Source organism: Mustela nigripes, chromosome 3 (assembly GCF_022355385.1).
Source record: "Mustela nigripes isolate SB6536 chromosome 3, MUSNIG.SB6536, whole genome shotgun sequence".
NCBI lineage: Eukaryota > Metazoa > Chordata > Mammalia > Carnivora > Mustelidae > Mustela > Mustela nigripes.
The window spans coordinates 26,088,644-26,107,893 of record NC_081559.1 but is presented as its reverse complement, the minus strand read 5'-3'; the positions used below and the strand labels follow the sequence as shown (position 1 = coordinate 26,107,893).

Below are 19,250 nucleotides of genomic sequence, written 5' to 3'. Positions count from 1 at the left end.
GTGCAACAGCTAGAGCTCACTCATGGGTCTGTCCAAGGGGAGCCGAAGCCATGGAGGACTGGAGATGCTGCCTAACACAGACAGGGAGGAAGAAACACCCCAGCTTTTCCCTCCCTCCTTCCCTCCTACCAATTTCCCACCAGGGTCTCCTAGGGGCTGAACCCTGTAGGAAGCCAGTAGTCATGGGAGGCTGGGAAATACAACCTGCAGGGGTAGCTCTGGCCCATCCCCACCCCCACCCACATCTGGTGCACACAGGGGAAGGGTGAGGAATGGATTCAGGGGCCATTCCACACAGTGTTACTATGAAGCCATAGAGGTGGATGGATGCCCCATTTTATGCACTGGATAGATCCTGGAGATACAAAATTAACGAAGAATTCTTTAAATAATAAAGGAAGATAAAATGTGAGGGTTTTTTCTTCTTTCTAATGAGAGGATGAGAGGATACAATGAAATTCAATAGAAAGTTACCGAAAATGTTCATAAGCATTTACTTAAAGCTTTTCTCAGCCAATTTTGTATATATATTGTAAATATATATATAAATAGATATACACAATATATATCAAATTTTATTTATACACACACACATACAGGAGGTACCTGGGTGGTGGCTCAGTCAGTTAAGCGTCTGCCTCCGCTTAGGTCATGGTCCCAGGGTCCTGGGATCACATCCTGCATTGGGCTTCCTACTCAGCAGGGAGTCTGCTTCTCCCTCTCCCTCCACCCTCCTGACCTTGCTCATGCCCCTTCTCCAGCATGCTCTCTCTCAAATAAATAAAATTTTTAAAAATATATATATTTAAAGTATACTTCCACAAAACCAGAATTACATTAAAAAAAGAGAGAGAGAGATTTTCATGTTTACTTGAAACATCTTTAGCGCTACAGATACCTCCCTTTCCTTCAGGTTTAACTCTGTGAAACCCAGTGCACAGTGGCCACACAACTGTGTGGACAGCGATGACAAACCAGAGGAGCGGGAGTGACTGAACCCTTCCCATGGTGCTTCTCTCCTTTCATAGAAGTCAAAGCATCTTCTAAAAATTGAAGTACAAAAAACTTACCCCAAATATTTTCCTTTCCAAGACAAAATATATGCTGACTTATTTCTTAAATGTCCTTTCTACTTCTATTTCCAAAAAAGGATGGATATAAGACCTCAGGCAGAATCTGCCCTCAATGCTTATGGTTCTCGGTCTGGCGAATCTGGTATTCCTCATTTTATTTTAGTTTTGTGGTTTTTAATGAAATATATTTTGTTGAGGGAAAAAGAAATCACTGGGTGGCACCAAAAGAAACTGAGAATTAGGAAAAAAGGATAAGCTTCACGTAAATGATGTGCAAACGTATTACTTTGAAGAAGCTGGACTATGAAGCGGACACAGCTCTGTCCTGCTCTTTGCCTCTGCCCTGATCTTCCCCCTTTTAGAAACTATTGTGCAAGATGATTTGCCCCAGAATTCTCCATTGAGCAGAAAGAGCTGCCTGCCTCCCTTCTGAGAGCAGAAACAGTCCATGGCCCTGACACAGAGACCACCACAGCCACAGTATCACAGGTGACCAGTGGCACAGGAAATCGAATGAAGGATATAAAATGCTGACCACCTCAACAACACACATACAGCCTTGGCTGGCTTTTTATTATTATTATTATTTTCTTACCAATAACTAAAAAACCCAATTAAAATCTCACCATTTAAGCTCCACAATTTCAGTCACAGCCCATTTTTTCATGCTTAACGATTTTCTCATTAAATGCAGTAATTTCTTACAAATTGCACTAATAAAAGCAAGTCCTGCTGGGTGTTCCCCCCCTTTTAAATGTTGCCTTTTCATTGATGTGTTAAATTAAAACCCCAGGCACAAGGAGAAGAGTAAATGCAAAGTCTTTATTGTCAGAATCCATTCCTGCAGACTGAAATCTCTCATGTTTTATTTTTGTTTTTACTTGAGCTAACCGTTGAGTCCTACTTTATAGCCACAGAAAGGTGTCTTGGTCTTAGCTCACTCTAGAAAAAAGGTGATAGTGCAAGCTAATGAGAAACTAGAAAAATGGCATCCAGAAAACCCACTAGTAGTAAGGTCACTTTATGTAAGAGAACATTACAACAAATCTTCATTCTGGAAGAATAACAGCTCTTATCTTAAATAACTTGATGATATAACTCAGGTCTACAAAATTTTAAGTTTCCTGGTCAAAGGGTGGGTTCCATGGCATTCTATGGTCTTTTTGTTTTTTATTAACAACATTCAATTTAACCACTGAAGACCCACTGAACATGTCGCACAAAACCTGAAGGTTATAATGCATATTTACAGATTTACAGGGCATACAGCAGTTTGCTTAAAAGAAAAAAAAAGGACATATTTTGGTCTTTAAGTGTAACTAATTTCCCCAATTCCAAAATGAAGTGCATTTAAAGTCCAAAATTGGGACACGATGCTAACATAAGAAAGAAGCTAAAGGAAGACTTTTTCATCTAATGAAGTGACTTCTTTGGCTCCTTTATGTAATGTATATGCCATATGTCTGGAGGTATGTGTTAGGTGTGGGGCTAGGAGTAGAGAAAGAGGGTCTCCATAATTTTCTAACTCTAAAACTTGGTGAAGCTTCCTAAAATAAAAGTGATATAGAAGAATTAATAACCTTACCATGTGGACTTGATCCTATTCCAGATGGGCAGTAGGAGGGAGGCAGAATGCAAGACGATGGTGTTTGGTACTATAGCAATTTTACAGTATCTGTCTAGCTTCATACCAGAGTGGATGTCATCCACCTAATGCAGGAAGTAAGTAGAAGGAACCAAGTAGCCATAGTAACAGTGCAGCAAAGAGGAAACACTCTGGAACAGGAGACCAATCTGGCGATGGGATCCAATTAAAAGTTGGTAATTGAATAGGACTGAAATTCATGTATCAGCTGAAGAGATACAGTGAGTGGTGACTCAGACTCCACAGAAAGGAAGAGAGAGGTTGGTGGCCACTGCTTAAATGTGCTTTTGTGGACGATGGTGGGATGGGTGGCACAGTGTCTTATGATGCCATAAGAATCTGAGTCACTCTTAAAAGGACATATCAAGTACCAGAAAATTTAGAACAACTATGTTTCATGTGGTAAATCTTCCTACGAACTGATAAATAATGATGCCCTCTGTTTATATGGCATCCTTCCTTCGGATCCTTTTTCTTTCTTTCATTTATCCCCCTCTTTTTCGATTTTTGGGAAGTAAGTTGTATATTTTAGAGCTCAAAATATTGAGATATGATTCTTCTACCACTTCTCCTTCAGTGGGGCTAAGATTTATGAATTGATCCAAAGAAACTAAGAATTAATTCCGCTGTAATTACTACCAGTCCCAAGCACTGCTTTGTTAAAATCAATAATAGAAACAAACAAAAAAAAATTACTTAGCAGTATACAGAGAACATAAAAGCAGATGGAGGTTATCAGTCCCACCGATGGCAGACCACCAGCATCTCTGATAATGTATCACATTACAATAAAACCATTACTGGGCACAGGTATCCCAGGATACACTAGCTCTTAAATCACAAGCATCTCCTTAGACTGGGATTTGAGGGTGAGAAAAAAGAATGGGCATTCGTTGTGGAAGGAATATCATGAGCAAATATAAAGAGGTAAGAAAGCCAGTGTCACAGGGTATGAGCGGGAATACGGTTTGGTCTGAGTACAGAGTTCACAAAGGGGGCCTGCAATGGCAGAAAGGAACCAGGTTGTGGAAAGCCTTGAAATGAGGGACTAATTTCAAAGACATGGTGAGTGTCTGATTAAGGGCTGACCCTTAATCAACTCTGGGCTGTAAGAAGCTAAGCCTGGGGGATCCTTGCTGGCTCAGTCAGTGGAGCATGCAAGTCTCGATCTCAGGGTTTAAGTTCGTTGGGTGTAGAGATTACTTAAAAATAAAATTAAAACAAAAAGGGGGGGGATAGCTAAATCTGTACCAACATATGGGATGAGCTGAACAAGAACAACGTTGAGGATAATTAATATAGGATGCTATAACTATCCAATGGTGAAGTAATGAAAGCTTGAATTAGGATACAGGTAGTTAGGATGGAAAGGAAGAGACAGACCCAGAATGTGACAGAAATTAGGAAAGAATTACACAGGGCTACAAAGTGGCCAGAAATGCTCAACGGTCACCTCAGCAGCAGTAACAGAAAACCCTTACTTCTGGGGAAAATCCTGTTAGCACGTTGAGGACCAGGACACCCTTAGGCTGCCATCACCTGGGATACTTTTCTTTGGGCTCTCTCCTGTCCAGCCTCTCATGGCTCAGGTTATGCCAGACTGGTCTCTGAATTCTTCCTCAGACTGGTCACGCACCTGCATCTATACCCACACTGCCTTGTGTCCCACTGCCTTGGATGAACTATCTGTGCCTCGAAGTGACCCCTTCCACTGGTGCCCCAGACACCATACCTCTTCCCTTCTCAAAGATCTCATTCAGTCTCGTACCTTCAGAGAACACCTCTAGGTGACTTCTTCCAGATTTATATTTAGAACCCAGACCTCTTTCCTGAAGTCCAGACCTGCATAACCCACTTAGCATGTCTCCCCCTTCTCAGCAAAAAGCAATTCCTTCCAGTTGCTCAGGCCAAAAAACTTGGGAGTCATCCCTGGCTTGTTTCTTTCTCTCACACCCTACATTCAAATAGCAAAACCTACCAATTCTACTTTTAAAGCGTATCAAAAATCTGACTTCTTCTCACTTTCTCACTTGTATTACTATGGTAGCCTTCTAACTCATCTGTCTACTTTCACCTTGCCCATTCTCAACATGGCAGCCAGGGCACTTTTAAAACATAAAGTCAATCAGACCAACCTTTACCTGGAATTTCTCAGTGGTTTCCCATTTCACTCAGAGTAAAAGCAAGAGGTCTAGGAGGCCCTATTGTGATATGTAACCAAGATACCACTCCCCCCTCCCACCCCGAATCTCATCTACTTTACTTCAGCTACCCTGGTCCCCCTGATGCTCCTAAAAGCAGCTAAACACACTGCTTCAGGAGAACATACTGCTCCCTCTGTCTGAAGAGTTCTCCCCAGGGATACCCACTAGGTTCTCTCCTCCACCTTCCTTAATTTTCTATTCAAATGACACCCCAAAAGGAAGCCTTCCTTGATCCTCTATAAAATCATAAGCCCATCTCACCGCAGCACTCAAAAATATCCCACTATCCTGTTTTAATTTCTTCTGTAGTGCTGTCGTTAAGTTGAATACCATTCTCTGAAAATTCATGTCCTTTCTGAAATCTCAAAATATGCCCTTATTTGGAAACAGGGTTCTTGCAGATGTAATCAAATTAAGACAAGATCATAAGAATGGGCCCCAATCTAATCATGACTGGTGTCCTTATAAGAAGGGGGAAAACTTAAGAGCACTTGGGTGGCTCAGTCAATTAAGCACCTACCTTTGTCTCAGGTTATGATCCTGAGGGAGTCCTGGGAATGAGCCCTGTAGTGGGCTCCCTGCTCCATGGGGAGTCTGCTTCTCCCTCTCCTGCACTTCCCTCCTTCATGCTCTCTCTCTCAACCACTCTCTCTCCCTCAAATAAGTAAATAAAATCTTAAAAAAAAAAAAAAAAAAAAGGAGGGAATTTTGGACACACACAGTGAGAGAGCTCCCTGTGAGGAGGAGCCAGAGACTGGAGTGGCGTGTCTACAAACTAAGGAACACAAAGAGCTGTCAGCTGTCACCACGAGCTAGGAGAGGGGCACGGAACAGATTCCCCTCAGAGTCCTCAGAAGGAACCAACCTTCTTGACATCTCCACTTTGGAATTCTAAACTCCAGAACTGTGAGAAAATAAACTCTAGTTTTAAGCCAGAGTGGTTTTTTGTTACAACGCCCTTGGAAACAAACACAAGTCCTTGCCACCATTTGACATTTATTTTCTTATTTATTTACTGTCTGTGTTTCGCTGCAGTGACTAGCACATAGTAGGATGCTGGTCACTTGCTAAATGGAAGAATGAACTGCCTAAGCCTCACTGGTTTACTCCTGCAAAACCTCTACAAAATGAAGATGTCTTTCTGAATGCCTTCAGTTTAAACCCCCACACTGCATTTTTACAACTGGTCACCACTAAGGGGAATGGACAGTCTACAACTTTTTTTTTTTTTATCACCACCCTTCACTTTAATTTTATAGAAATGGAGATGGTGAAAAGAAAGCTCTATGGAAGGGGAGTACACAGAAAAAGAGTAATAGGCTGTGTAAGAGAGTGTGCAGGCCTGTGTGGAGAAGAAACCACTTTTTTTAATAGGGGTGGAGGAAGAGGAAGAGGGAGAAGGAGAATCTTAAGCAGGCTTCACACCCAGCGTGGAGTCCGACACAGGGCTCGAGCTCACAACCCCAAGATCATAACCTCAGCCAAGATCGAGAGTCAGATGCTTAACCAACTGAGCCATTCAGGTGCCCCAAAGATACCATTTCCAGCACTGCCCTGACTACGTGGACACAGGCATCTTTATTGTCGTCACCTACTATTACTCAGCTCCATCCCATTTTGCTGGAAGCTCTTTTTTCTCCTCTTAGATCATGTTGCTTGAGATCACTGGGATTTGGGGTGTACTGGGGGGGTGTTTTACAAAATGTACTGTCTATGGCTATAACCCCAATTTAGCACACCCTAAAATATTAACCATCTTGACCACAACACAGAGCATTGCCAGGGATTAACAGGCTTACTCCTAACGGCAGAGAGTAAGAAAGCAAGACAGAATACGAGCTGCCGGAGGGACTGGAAGAGAAGGGGACAATGGAGGAGGAGACTTCCTTTTCTTAACTTTTACACACTGTTCTATTACTATTTGATTTTTTTCAATGAGCATGTATTTATTTTTTTATTGAGGAGAAGTCTAAGGAGCAATAAACAACTGTTTCTATTTTTAGTGAGTCTTAAACGGATAGACATTTTTCATGGGTTGGCATTTACTGATGATGAAACTCAGAATACTTCTATTTCATGATCCTTTTATTTCTTTTTTTATTTTTTTGCACCATCTACTTTCCTCATTCTTTCTGTTTATTACTCATACACCTAAAGGACTGTATTAAAAAGGACCTTCAAATTACTTAACTTTACCCACTGTCCTCAGGAAAGACTACCAATGTGAATACGGATTTGCTACAGGCAAATCTTATCTCTGGTTTATATATTCACCTCCCCCAGCCTATACATTTAAAGTTTCAATGTATAAGTCTCGTTGGCTTCATTACAGTCCATCTAAGAGTAATCAGAAATGGAGACGATTACAGGATAATCCAGCCTTAGTTATTCCATATATTTTCTTCTCAATGTATGAGACAAAGAATGAATCAAACAAAATAAACCCATGCTTGAGAAAAATGGCACAAAAGAAGAAACAATGAACGTAAAAATTTTCCAAATCTGTAAGCAGTGACCTAAGAAAATAGAGACTTAAATACCTACTGTCAGGGCACTTGGGTGGCACAGTCGACTCTTGGTTTCCTCTTAGGTCCTGATCTCAGGGTCATGAGACTAAATATTGGGCTCTGTGCTCAGCGGGAAGTCTGCTGGAGATTCTCTCTTGGCCTCTTTCTCTGTCCCTCCCTCGACTAGTGCTTTCTCCTCTCTCTCACTCTCCCTCTCTCTCAAATCTTTTTTAAAAAAATAAAATACCTGTTATCACTAAAATGTAAACTGACTTTTCAATACTTACAACTAATCATCTTCTGTGCTCCAACAAGTTCCTGAATCTATAGTTTTCCTGTACAGAGTAAGGTGGTCATTTGTTAAAGTAAATGAATTCCTCATGAAGCAGAGGATTATGAAACACAAACATAATCTTGTGATACGTTATCTAAGTTTTTTTTTTTTAAAGTCCAATACCTGAAGACTTTTATTTAAAATATACTCTATTACCTGAATTGATAATATTTTCTTCACTGGTACTCTGCAGAAATTCACTTGGGTCTCCAGATTTTTGTTTAGCTAGGGTCAGGTAAAAATTATAGAGGTCTTACCAGTCCATAAGGTCTCAAGGGGAATAACTTTCAATACTCAAAACATCATGGAGAACAACTAGACAGAAAATCAACAAGAATATAGATTTGAATAAACTATCATCTAAACTCACCTGACATTTGCAGAACCCTCGACATAACGACAGTAAAATATACATTTTTTTTGAATATACATTATTTTAAAGGGCATGTGGAACATTTGTCAGAACAAAGTATAAGTTAAGCCATGAAACAAGTCCCAATATATTTATAAAGGTTGAAACCATTCAAACTATGTCTTACAACAGAATTAAAATAAAAATCGGTAACAGAAAGAAAGGTGGGAAATATTTCAGAGATTTCAGGTAACAGAAAGAAATACCTTCCAGTATCTGCAAATTAAACACTCTTCTAAATAATCCAAGGTAAAAGAGGTAATTGCAAAAGTAAGAAAGCATTTGAACTGAATGATGATAAAAACATGATGTATCACAATTTATGATGCGCAGCTAAAGAACTGGTTAGAGGGATATGTATAGCTTTCAACGCCTACATTAAAAAAGAAATGAGGTTTCAAATCAATAATCTAAGCTTCTACTTTAAGAAACTAGAAGAAGAGGATCGAATTAAATCCAAAGTGAGCAGAAGGAAGGGAATAAAAAGGACAAGAGCAGAAATCCATGAAATAAAAACAAAATAATGGGGAAAAAGTAAGAGCAGAAGTTAGGATCTTCTACAAAAAATAGGCAAAACCATAAACCGTTACTCAGATTGACCATGAAAGAGAAAAGATACAAGACACTAAATCAAGAAGAAAAGAAGGGAAATCACTATCAGCCCACAGAACTTAAGAGAAAAATAGTATGAGTAATGTGAGGCCAATAAATTAAACAATTTAAATGAAATGGACAAATACTTGTAAGGACATAAATTACTACAACTGACTTAAACAGAATGGAAGATCTGACCAAACTTATAATGTGTAAAATAACCAAGTATTAGAAAGTGTCCCACAAAGAATGCTAGCCTAGGTTTCACTGGAAAATTCTATCAAATATTTTAAAAAGAAATAATATTAATCTTAAAGGGGAAGAAAGAATACTTCTCATCTCATTCTATAAGGCCTATATTCCTCTGATATTGAGGCCAAAGATGTTGCAAGAAAGGAAAACTATGGAAAAGTATCCTTCATGGACATATATACAACTATCAGCAAAATGAATTCAGGAACATACAAGAAAAATTATACACCATGATGGACTGTAATTTATCCCCACATGCAAGGCTGGTTTAACAACTGCAAATCAGTGAATATAACACAGCCTATTAATAGAAGAATCAAACACAACGTAATCATCTCTATATAGAAAATGCATCAAAAAAAAAAAAAGAAAATGCATCTGACAAAATTCCACATGCATTTGTAATAAAAACTCTCAACCAACTAGGAATGAGAAAAGAAAATCTTCAATGATAAAGGGACTGAGAAAAACCAGAACATCCTATTAACGGTAAAGATAAAAGCTTTCCCCATAAGACAAGGAACAAGGATAATCACTTCTATAATTCTGTGATTGTTGGATATAACAGCCAATACAATGAAGAAAAAGAGTGTTAAGGCATACAAATTAGAAAAGAAAAAATAAAGCTGCGTTTATTTGCAGACAGCACCATCTGCATGTAGAAAATTCAGAGTACAGGGCACCTGGCTGGCTCAGTCAGTTAAGTGTCTGCCTTAGGCACAGGTCCTGATTCCAGGGTCCTGGGATCAAGCCCTGTGTTGGGCTCCCTGCTTGGCAGGGAGTCTGCTTCTCCCTCTCCCTGTGCCACTCCTCCTGCTTGTGCTTTCTCTCTCTCCACGCACCACCCCCAAATAAATACAAAAAATCTTTTAGAAAATTCAAAGTATATAAAAATAATTAGAAATATTAAACAAGTTTAATAAGATTGCAGGATATAAGGTCAATATACAAAATCAAAATTCCTATATATTGGCAACAAACAATCCAAAAAATAACTTTAAAAAAGTCCAACCACAACAGCATTAAAAAGAATAAAATACTCATAAAAATTTAACAAAAGAAGTGCAGGACTTGTGCACTAAAAACCACAAAACACTATGGAGAGAAAGTAAATAAAAACCTAAATAAATGGGAAAATATCCTGTGTTCGTGGGTTTAAAAATTCAATATTGTTAAGATGGAAATCCTCCTTTAACTGTTCCATATGCTCAATGCAATCCCTATTAACACCCAGTGGGCTTTTTTCTGTTTACTGAAAAGCTGAATCTAAAATTTACATGGAAATGCAAAGGACCTGGATTAGTCAAAACAATTTTAGGAAAAAATAAAATTGAAAGACATATGATAGTATATCAATGCTTACTATAAAGCTGAAGTAAGTAAAATAATGTATCAATGAAGAACAGACATAGATCAGTGTAAGAGAATTGAAGAGTACAGAAATAAAAGGATGGTCTTTCCAATAAATGATATGCTGGGACAACTAAGGTTACCCTATGAAAAACAATGAATCTAGGACACTCACCCTCATAATAATTTATAAAAATCAACTCAAAATGGATTATAGACCTAAAACTTTCAGAAGAAAATCTGTGTGACTTGGCTAGACAAAGATTTCTTACATAAGACTACAAGATGATAAGCCATAAAAGAAAAAATGCTAATTAAGAAAATAAAAATTAAGAACTTTATACTTCAAAAGACACCACTGAAAAGATAAATCACAGGCTGCGAAAAATATTTGCAAATCACATATCTGACAAAGGACCTGTATCCAGAATATATATAGAATTCTCTACATCTAGATAAGAAAATTGAATTAAGAAATGGGGAAGAGATTCAGATAGACATTTCACCTGAGGAAATAAGACATATGAATGGCCAACAACCATCTGAAAAAAAGGTCAGCATCATTAGTATTTAAGAAACTGCAAAAAAGTCCCACACAGGGATGCCAACACATAGCCACCAGAATAGCTATAATTGAAAAAACAATACAAGCGTCACCAAAGAACTCTCAGTCACTGCTGCTGAGATGTTAAGTGGTAAAGCTGTCTGAAAGGAGTTTGGCTATTTCTTAAAAAGCTAAACATAAACTTCCCAGCAATTCCACTCTCAACTAAGAAAAACAATAAAATACAAACACTTGTAATTTTCATAGCATTACTTATAATAGCTAAAACCTGGAAACTATCCAAATATACCCATCAGTTAGTGAACTGATAAACATAACATGGCACATCCATAAAACAGAGTATTATTCAGCAATAAGAAGAAATCAATTACTCAGGATGCCTGGGTCGTTCAGTTAGTTAAGCGTCTGCCTTTGGCTCAGGTCGTGATCCCAGGGTCCTAGATCGAGCCCTGCATTAGGCTCCCTGCTCGTGGGGGAGGCTGCTTCTCCCTCTGCCACTGCCCCTGCTTGTGTTCCCTCTCTTTCTCTCAAATAAATAAAATCTTAAAAAAAAAAAAATCAATTACTGATACATGCTACATCAACAAACTTCAAAAACATGCTAAGTAAAAGAAGCCACATGCAAAAGACTGCAGATTGAGTGATGCCATTTATGTGAAATTTCCAGAAAAGGTAAGCCTGTAGAAACAGAAGTGGTGACCTGGGGTGGTGATAGGAAAAAAGAATGGACTACAAATGGTCAGGGGGACCTTTCTGGGGTGAGGGAAAATTTTTAACTGGATTGTGGTGATGATCCCATAACTATGTAAGTTTACAAAAGATCATTGAGCAGCACACAGAATTAGTGGAAAGACTTGTGGAGATCTACCACAGATGGAAAGGAGTCCTCCACTACGTTTCCATGACAGAATAACTGCTGAAGCTCAGACGGTGAATTTTATCCTCAGTGCCCCAAGGAAAACACTACTAGATTCCAAGGGCAAGGGAACTGTCAAAAAGATCGCTCCCAAGAGAAATGGCTTCTGACTCCAATGGCCTACAAAGGCTAGCCTCAGTGTTTCAGCTGCATCTCATCACCACGGAAAGATATGAAGAGATAAATTCCAAAATTTCAGCAGTTTAATCTGACAAAGGAAATGAAAATGGGCCTGTAGCAGTCAGCTCTGGCTGCCATAACACAACACCATGGGCTAAGGAGGCTTCAATGTAAGAAATTTATTTCCTCACAGTTCTGGAGGCTAGTGCTAACACGGCCAGGTTTGGGTTGAGGGCTCTCTTCCTGGCTTGCAGTCAGTCACCTTCTCACTATATCCTCAGATGGAAGAGAGAAAAGACAGGAAGAGAAGAGAGAAGAAGAAAGCATAAGCCTGATGTCACTTCTTATAAGGTCTTCAATACCATTATAAGGAGGGATCTACCCTCATGTCATCTGAACCTCATGACCTCTTCTAAAGCCCCCAAATCCAATATTATCACATTAAGGGTCAGGGCTTTAATGTATGAACCTTGGGGAGACACAGTTCAGTCTATAACAGGACCTTTAATCACTATTCACTGAAGATTTTTCTCCAACTGTCCATAACAAACCACAAAAGATTAAAAAAAAAAAAAAAAAAGTTGGGGCGCCTGGGTGGCCTAGTCAGTTAAGCATCTGCCTTCGGGCTCAGGTCGTGATTCCAGGGTCCTGGGATGGAGTCCTGCATCAGGCTCCCTGCTCAGCACGGGGGCCTGCTTCTCCCTCTCCTGCATACCCCCGTACTTGTGCTCTTACTCTCTGTGAAATAAACAAGCAAAAATCTTAAAAAAAAAAAAAGGGGGGGGGGGTTTTTTTAAAAAAAAAAAAAGTTAACTATTCTCTTTTGCCCAAAGGCATCCATATTGAGGACAATATCCTCAAGCCCTCCTGAAACTGTGCTCCACATCTGAACAAAACTCCCTTCCTTTTTCTAGCCTAAAAAACAAGCATGCCATTTTTAAAACTTTCATGCAGGCGTGCCTAACAGACAGGACTAACTGTATCAAATTATACTTGCCACTTCTTTCTGTGTCAGCATATTTTTTGCCTTGGGCTTGCAATTTGAAAGGGGAGGGCCCAAACACTTTTATTGCATTGAAGTGGGACTCCAAGCTGTTTCTAGGCTCCTCTTAACACATTTCAGCTGATTAGTGACTATTTTAACAAAAGCCTAACATCCTTTCCTAAACATCTTAATTGGTTAAGAGCTTCTGTTGTTTGCCACGAGCAGTCCCTTTAAGTCATTGATTAAAGCAGTTTGCACATCAGCACAATCTGAAATCCGTTTCCTTCCTCACCCAGCTGGGCGTAGGAAGCAATCTTGAGGACAGCCCAATTCAAGGAGAACCAAGTGCAACGCCCTGCGGGATGGTAACACACCATGCAAGCAAGAGGCGCAGAATGTATAAGAGGTTGAGGGCAAGAGCCTAAGCACCCTAAGGAAGTACTTCCCCTGCTCCCTCCTCCCACATCGAGCTCCTGAGCCCACAGCACCAGCCAGCTGGAGAACACACCCTCTCTGGGAAGCATCCTAGTCCTGAGCGAGCCGCCTGTGAGCAGCCTCCTCGCAGTCCGGCGGGCAGGGTCATCGCGGCAAGCCGAGGGGTCCCACATTCAGTGGGGCCTTGAGACTAGACTCTGCTCTTCTGGGGGCTCTGACGTGGGGAAAATGCTCATGTGAGTTCCCCATTTTCAGCCAGAGGGAAAAATACCCTTTCCATGTTTAACACAAAAAGGGGGGAAAAAATCACCCAGCAGGTTGAAGGCAGGAACTTCGGCCTGACAGCAAAGATCGGACCGCTGGAGGCGGGGCGCTGCCGCGGAGCACATCTGGACTCCCTGATCGCTCTCCGAAGAATCTCCGCGCGCTCACTGACAACAGACCCACAGCAAACAGCCTTTTATTTTTGTACTACCAGTTGGCTCTCTTTCTTAACGGATAGCCAGGCTACATTTTACAAGAACCATACCCTGTAATTAGACATCTTCTGATTCACAGATTGACAGGAACTTGAAAGAATTTAAAAAGCTGAGTAAGAATGGATAGGAGCATTGATGAAAACCGAAAAGATCTGAGAGTGGTTATGTGTGCATGATGGCCTTTGCTTCCTGTGTCATGTCTCTTTTCTTTCTTCTTTTTGCCTTCATTCAAAGAATTTCATTTTAATTATTTGGCTGACAAGTTTCATTATATTAAAATGTAAACTGCAGGGCAGTGCTGTGCCATTTAATGAAATGTATGCATCCTGTGAAGAAGTTTAAGCCACAAGATCCAGTGTCCTCCCCACACGTGCAGTCATCAGTGGAAAGTCAACGGCTCCCGGCCTGAGTCCACCCGCATGAAGATGTGCGAGTGAGACCCTCGGAGTCACGGCTGCATAATCATCCTGTCAGTTACTCAATTACTAACACACCCTTGCAGCGGGTCTCCTTTAAACTTCCAAATAAGTGGATCGCTGTTTCCAAATATGACTTGTCATCAATAAATGAGTCATAAAATAACCCTAACAGTCAAGTTCCAGAGTTTAACAATTTAAAACCAAATCAGTCAAAAGGGAATCCTGGGAAGAACAAATGGCATATTTAATAAAAAAAAGATGAAGTATGGACTAAGCCTCTAGAACCCATAATCATGTATTTTCTCTCTCTTGACTAGATGTGTCACAGCTGTTTTGTGACAGGACTAAGAAAGTATGTCACACTGCTAAAAAATAAGACAGAACTTTATAGGGCTTAAGATGTTTACAATTTCAGTTGCTATTTGTATTTTGTATCCTTCTTTCAAGACGTTCAAGGTATCCAACAGAACTTATTTTTTTTTAATTCACCAGCTCTGTGTAAAACAACAGAAAAGGGCTATATTCTTATCTTCCTCTATTTATCTGGAAAGAGAAGCTACATAAACCATACCCAAGATTACATTAACACACACACACACACCCCCAATGGGAAATTTCTCCTAGATCTCAATTCTTGGGGATCCACAGTTTGGGTTTGCCTCATGGCAGAGTCATATAATGCACATAAGTAAACAAAACTGAAAAAAAAAATGTCTATTTGGCTTTGATGAATGATGTAATTTTATCATGAACTGTTATCACTTTCTACCTAGTGTGGTAAATTTTAAGAAACACCCTAGGTGGCTCAGTGAGTTAAACCTCTGCCTTCGGCTCAGGTGATGATCTCAGGGTCCTGGGATCGAGCCCCACATCGGGCTCTTTGCTCAGCAGGGAGCCTGCTTACCACCCTCTCTCTGCCTGCCTCTCTGCCTACTTGTGATCTCTCTGTCAAATAAATAAATAAAATTATTAAATAAATAAAGAAAGAAACACCCTTTAACACTTAAGGGATATTGTTTGATAATCAATGAGAAAGAGGTACACGGGAGAACAAAGGCAAAAAGACTTGAGGATGAGAAGTGGTCCAAAGAAAGTGAGACGGAACAGATACAAGAAATATAATGAAAGGCCTCAGAGCCAGAAAATAAACTGATCCTCACCTAATCAGAATGGGTATGTGCACACTCCTGCTCCCTGTGCTAAAATCTAACGGTAAATGTCCATACTGGTCCCGCTTAGGATGGTTCTTCTTGACAGGTTTGTTTTTTAAACCACCATGCTCCTGTGAGCTCAGGTGGGTGGAATGGAGCTCTACCACCCTGTCACTATTCAGAAGCCTAATACAGAACCTACAATTATTTTCTTAAGTGAACTTTTTTCTATTTATTTATTTATTTATTTGAGAGTGCGTGCTCGTACAAGAGAGAGCACGGATAACGGAAGGGACAAAGGAAGAAGCCGACCGCCTGCTGACCAGGGAGCCCTTTGGGGAGGGCTCGATCCCAGGACCCTGGGATCATGCCTGAGCCCAAGGCAAACACTCAATCAACTGAGCCACCCGGGTGCCCAGAACTTATCATCTAAGTGGCAAAAACAGGGTCCAGGGAACAAAGCCTCATTTCATTCTTTTATCTGTCTCCACAGATCCAGATTTCTGATTTGTAAGGTCCTCAGAGAACCCATTTTTGACACACCAGGTACATTCAAGCTACTTGACATAGTATCTCATACTTCGTGCGAACATCTCAATTCGGACCCATCTTGATCACATGAATTTAGAGAGTTGAAATAATGTGGCTCTTCCTCCTCCTCTAACCTGCTGTCTTTCAACCATTATACCATTCTTCCTAAGTGAAAGCAGGGAAGGGACAAGGAGTTTGAAATCCATGGTGTTCCTCCAGCGGCTGGTGTTGGACTGTTTACATAAAGGGATCCTGGATTCAAGGAGTTTCTGAGAACGCTTTGGACTCCAGTTCTTCCAATAAGCCATAAGTGCAGACAAGAGACATCCCGGATGAGGGCGCTCATGCGCTTAGGACTACCGTGTGAGAGAAACAAGTCTACTTTCACCACTGAGAAATGATTATTATACATATGGCTGTGGTCAAGAATTTTTCTCTTGTAAAACTGCAGTGACAGAATGGTGGGGTGGGCAGGGTGGGTGAAGGAAAGGCACCAGAAAAAGAAGAGCACCTCAGAACCAGAAGCATCAGTAGCCAGAAAGAACACATTCCTGGGGTTCAGTGTCATCTCTAGGCCAATAAGCTTAAGACAAGAAATATCCCTCACACTGAAAACCAGAAGGTAAAAAATTGCGTAGATGCCTAGTTTAGACGGTTGGTGTCCAGGGGAGGATCACAACACTCTCGCTATGACTATTTAAGCCAGATGGAAAGAAATTATACCCAGGTTTCAGTTTATAATTATAGATGAACGGGTAAAGTTCTAAGGGTAAAACTATCTTACTCTCTGTTACTGATCATGCTTTTGGCAACTGAATTTAAAAAGATCTCCTGGAGATGAGAGAAGAGCTTCCCCCTCCTTGCCCTAGGCACAGATTCCTGGCAGGGACAGAGGAGAACAATGCCAGAAAGGTAGCTTCAAGTTTGGAGGACAACTTTGGGCTTTGGGGAAAGTGAGTCTTCACCACAAAGGGCCTTAGTAGAGATGCCCGAGCAGAACAAAGCTAGGAGAAGTAATGAACAAATGAAACTCCCGGAGCTTGAAGCAAGGCAAGGGAGGATAAAAGGGAAGCCAGGTTAGGACCACAAAACAGAATCGGTTGCTCACAGGTGGGCTGTCTCATTTCCCCACAAGCTCTGCAGAAAGTCCACCTTTGTGAGGTCACTATGAAACTCTGACCCAGTCCTAGACAGAGGAACAGAGGGACACCATCATCACACCAGCAGCAGCGCACCAGGACTCAGTCATATTCAACATAAAAGGTTGGTCTCCTCCTCAGAAGTCCTACCTACAGACACAAGGTTGAAAATACATGACCTTATTAAGTCTGAAAAACAACAAAAATGTGTAGGAAAAGAGGGCATTAGGAATCAGGAGAAACAGTCAGTTAAATAGAAAAATCCAGTATTTGAAAAAGACATGGATTTGAATCCCTATGTGATTTTGGAGGGAAGTTCATTTCTCCTAGTCGTACAGTTTGTCCCCCAAAGTGGGGAGAATGCTACCTATTGTAATTTATATGCCCTGTAGGGGTTACCTGCCCTTGTCACTTTCATAAGATTGCTTCGAATCCCCAATTCCACGGCCTGGGGTAACACTGTTTTCTGGACATGTGTGCAAATTCTTAAGAATTTACGCTCTCATGAGCTCTTCAGACTCTGGTCTCCTATGCTCTCAGGTCCTTTCTCTGCTCTGCCTGAAGTAATTCCAGACCCAAAACTCTTGTCTCTTTACCAGTTTCCCCAAACAGAGCTCTCAAACCAAGGAATCCAGAATTTTATTGACACTGAAGACTGGCAGTTATGAGTTGGGAACACATTGCTGAACAGTGTCCTTATATACATTCATTCACTTCCTCTCTACCTTTACTTTCTTTCTTTCATTCTTTTTTTTAAAGATTTTTATTTATTTATTTGACAGAGATCACAAGTAGGCAGAGAGGCAGGCAGAGAGAAGAGGAAGCAGGCTTCCTGTTGAGCAGAGAGCCCGATGCGGAGCTTGATCCCACGATCCTGGGATCATGACCTGAGCTGAAGGCAGAGGCTTTAACCCACTGAGCCACCCAGGCGCCCCACTTCCTCTCTACATTTTCTACTCACCCCTTTCTTTCCTGAACTAGCTCCAGTTTTTCTACTTCTATGATGTTAATAGATTCCCTCTTCTCTGAACCCTAACTGGCCAACCACCAAGCCGAGACAGAGACTTAGCCTCTACCCTAAGCAGTTACCAAAATATTGTTCCAATTAAAAAAAAACCAACAAGCCGAGTTTTCTCAGAAAATTCTAGCACCAACTATTAAAGCTCTACCGTCTTCTCCATTTGCTCACATGACTGCAAGAGTGCTATGTGGGGTAACGGAGACAAAGAATATAATAGCTCAGCATATGCTATTACATACAGAATATGCTGGCACAATGACTTTAACATAGCAGACACTAGTGGCTGCCTTTACATTCTTGATCATGCCAGATTTAGTCCCTAAAGAGACCACGCCTTTATCAGCCAGAAAGACTAGTCCCTTCCAAAGGGAGGACCCCTGCCTTTGGCCAAGGTAATCAACAACACACAACCGAAAGCTAAGAAGGCCTCCATCTTTCTTCAAATACATGATAATCATGATAGTCAACAGCTGGCTGACTTCTGACAGTAATGACTGTGCATTCTTCCAAACACAGTCACAATATGCAGCCAAGCAGAAAAAGCACAGGCGTAAATGCCGTGAACGCTCCCTTCTATCACCCCCATACATGAAAAAGAGAAATTCTGAAGTACTGTTTCCACCAATCCTTCTCGAAAGCTGTCACTTTAATTTTAGAGCCCATTCATCTACTGAGTTGTAGTTTTGCTTTGTGTTAAACTCAAGAGATTTTCTCTTATATGGCAGCTCTTAACAGGACAAAAAGCTCTGTCCCCACCTCAAAACACAAAACACAAAACACATACAGAATATCACAGTAACAAAGCTTGTCTTCGGAAATTCTCAGGGGCTGGCTTCCGGTGTCCCTGCCAAGATGGTGGTCCAGGAGACCGTATGCTCTGGGGCTCAGCTGGTCACGACTTCCTTTGGGCAACAGCACAGCAAGCTGAGGCATCTTGCTAGGATTCTTGGAGTCTCAAGAAGTAACCTACACCTATGCCACGCACTGCAGAGGTCAGACTAGAAACTGGAGATTTTCCTAGACATTTGGAGTCATTTCCCCTGCTAAAATGTCAAGAAGCTGGGAGAGAAGTTCTGTGCACATGTTCACATAAACACAGAGGAGGCAGCTCAAGACAG

At 40.8% G+C, this 19,250-nt stretch overlaps 1 protein-coding gene across 2 annotated transcripts in view; it reads right to left on the bottom strand.

Moving 5' to 3' along the window:
* XRCC5 (X-ray repair cross complementing 5) overlaps positions 1-19,250 on the bottom strand; it is a 93,860-nt gene that overhangs the window by 17,811 nt on the left and 56,799 nt on the right. The window lies entirely within an intron of this gene.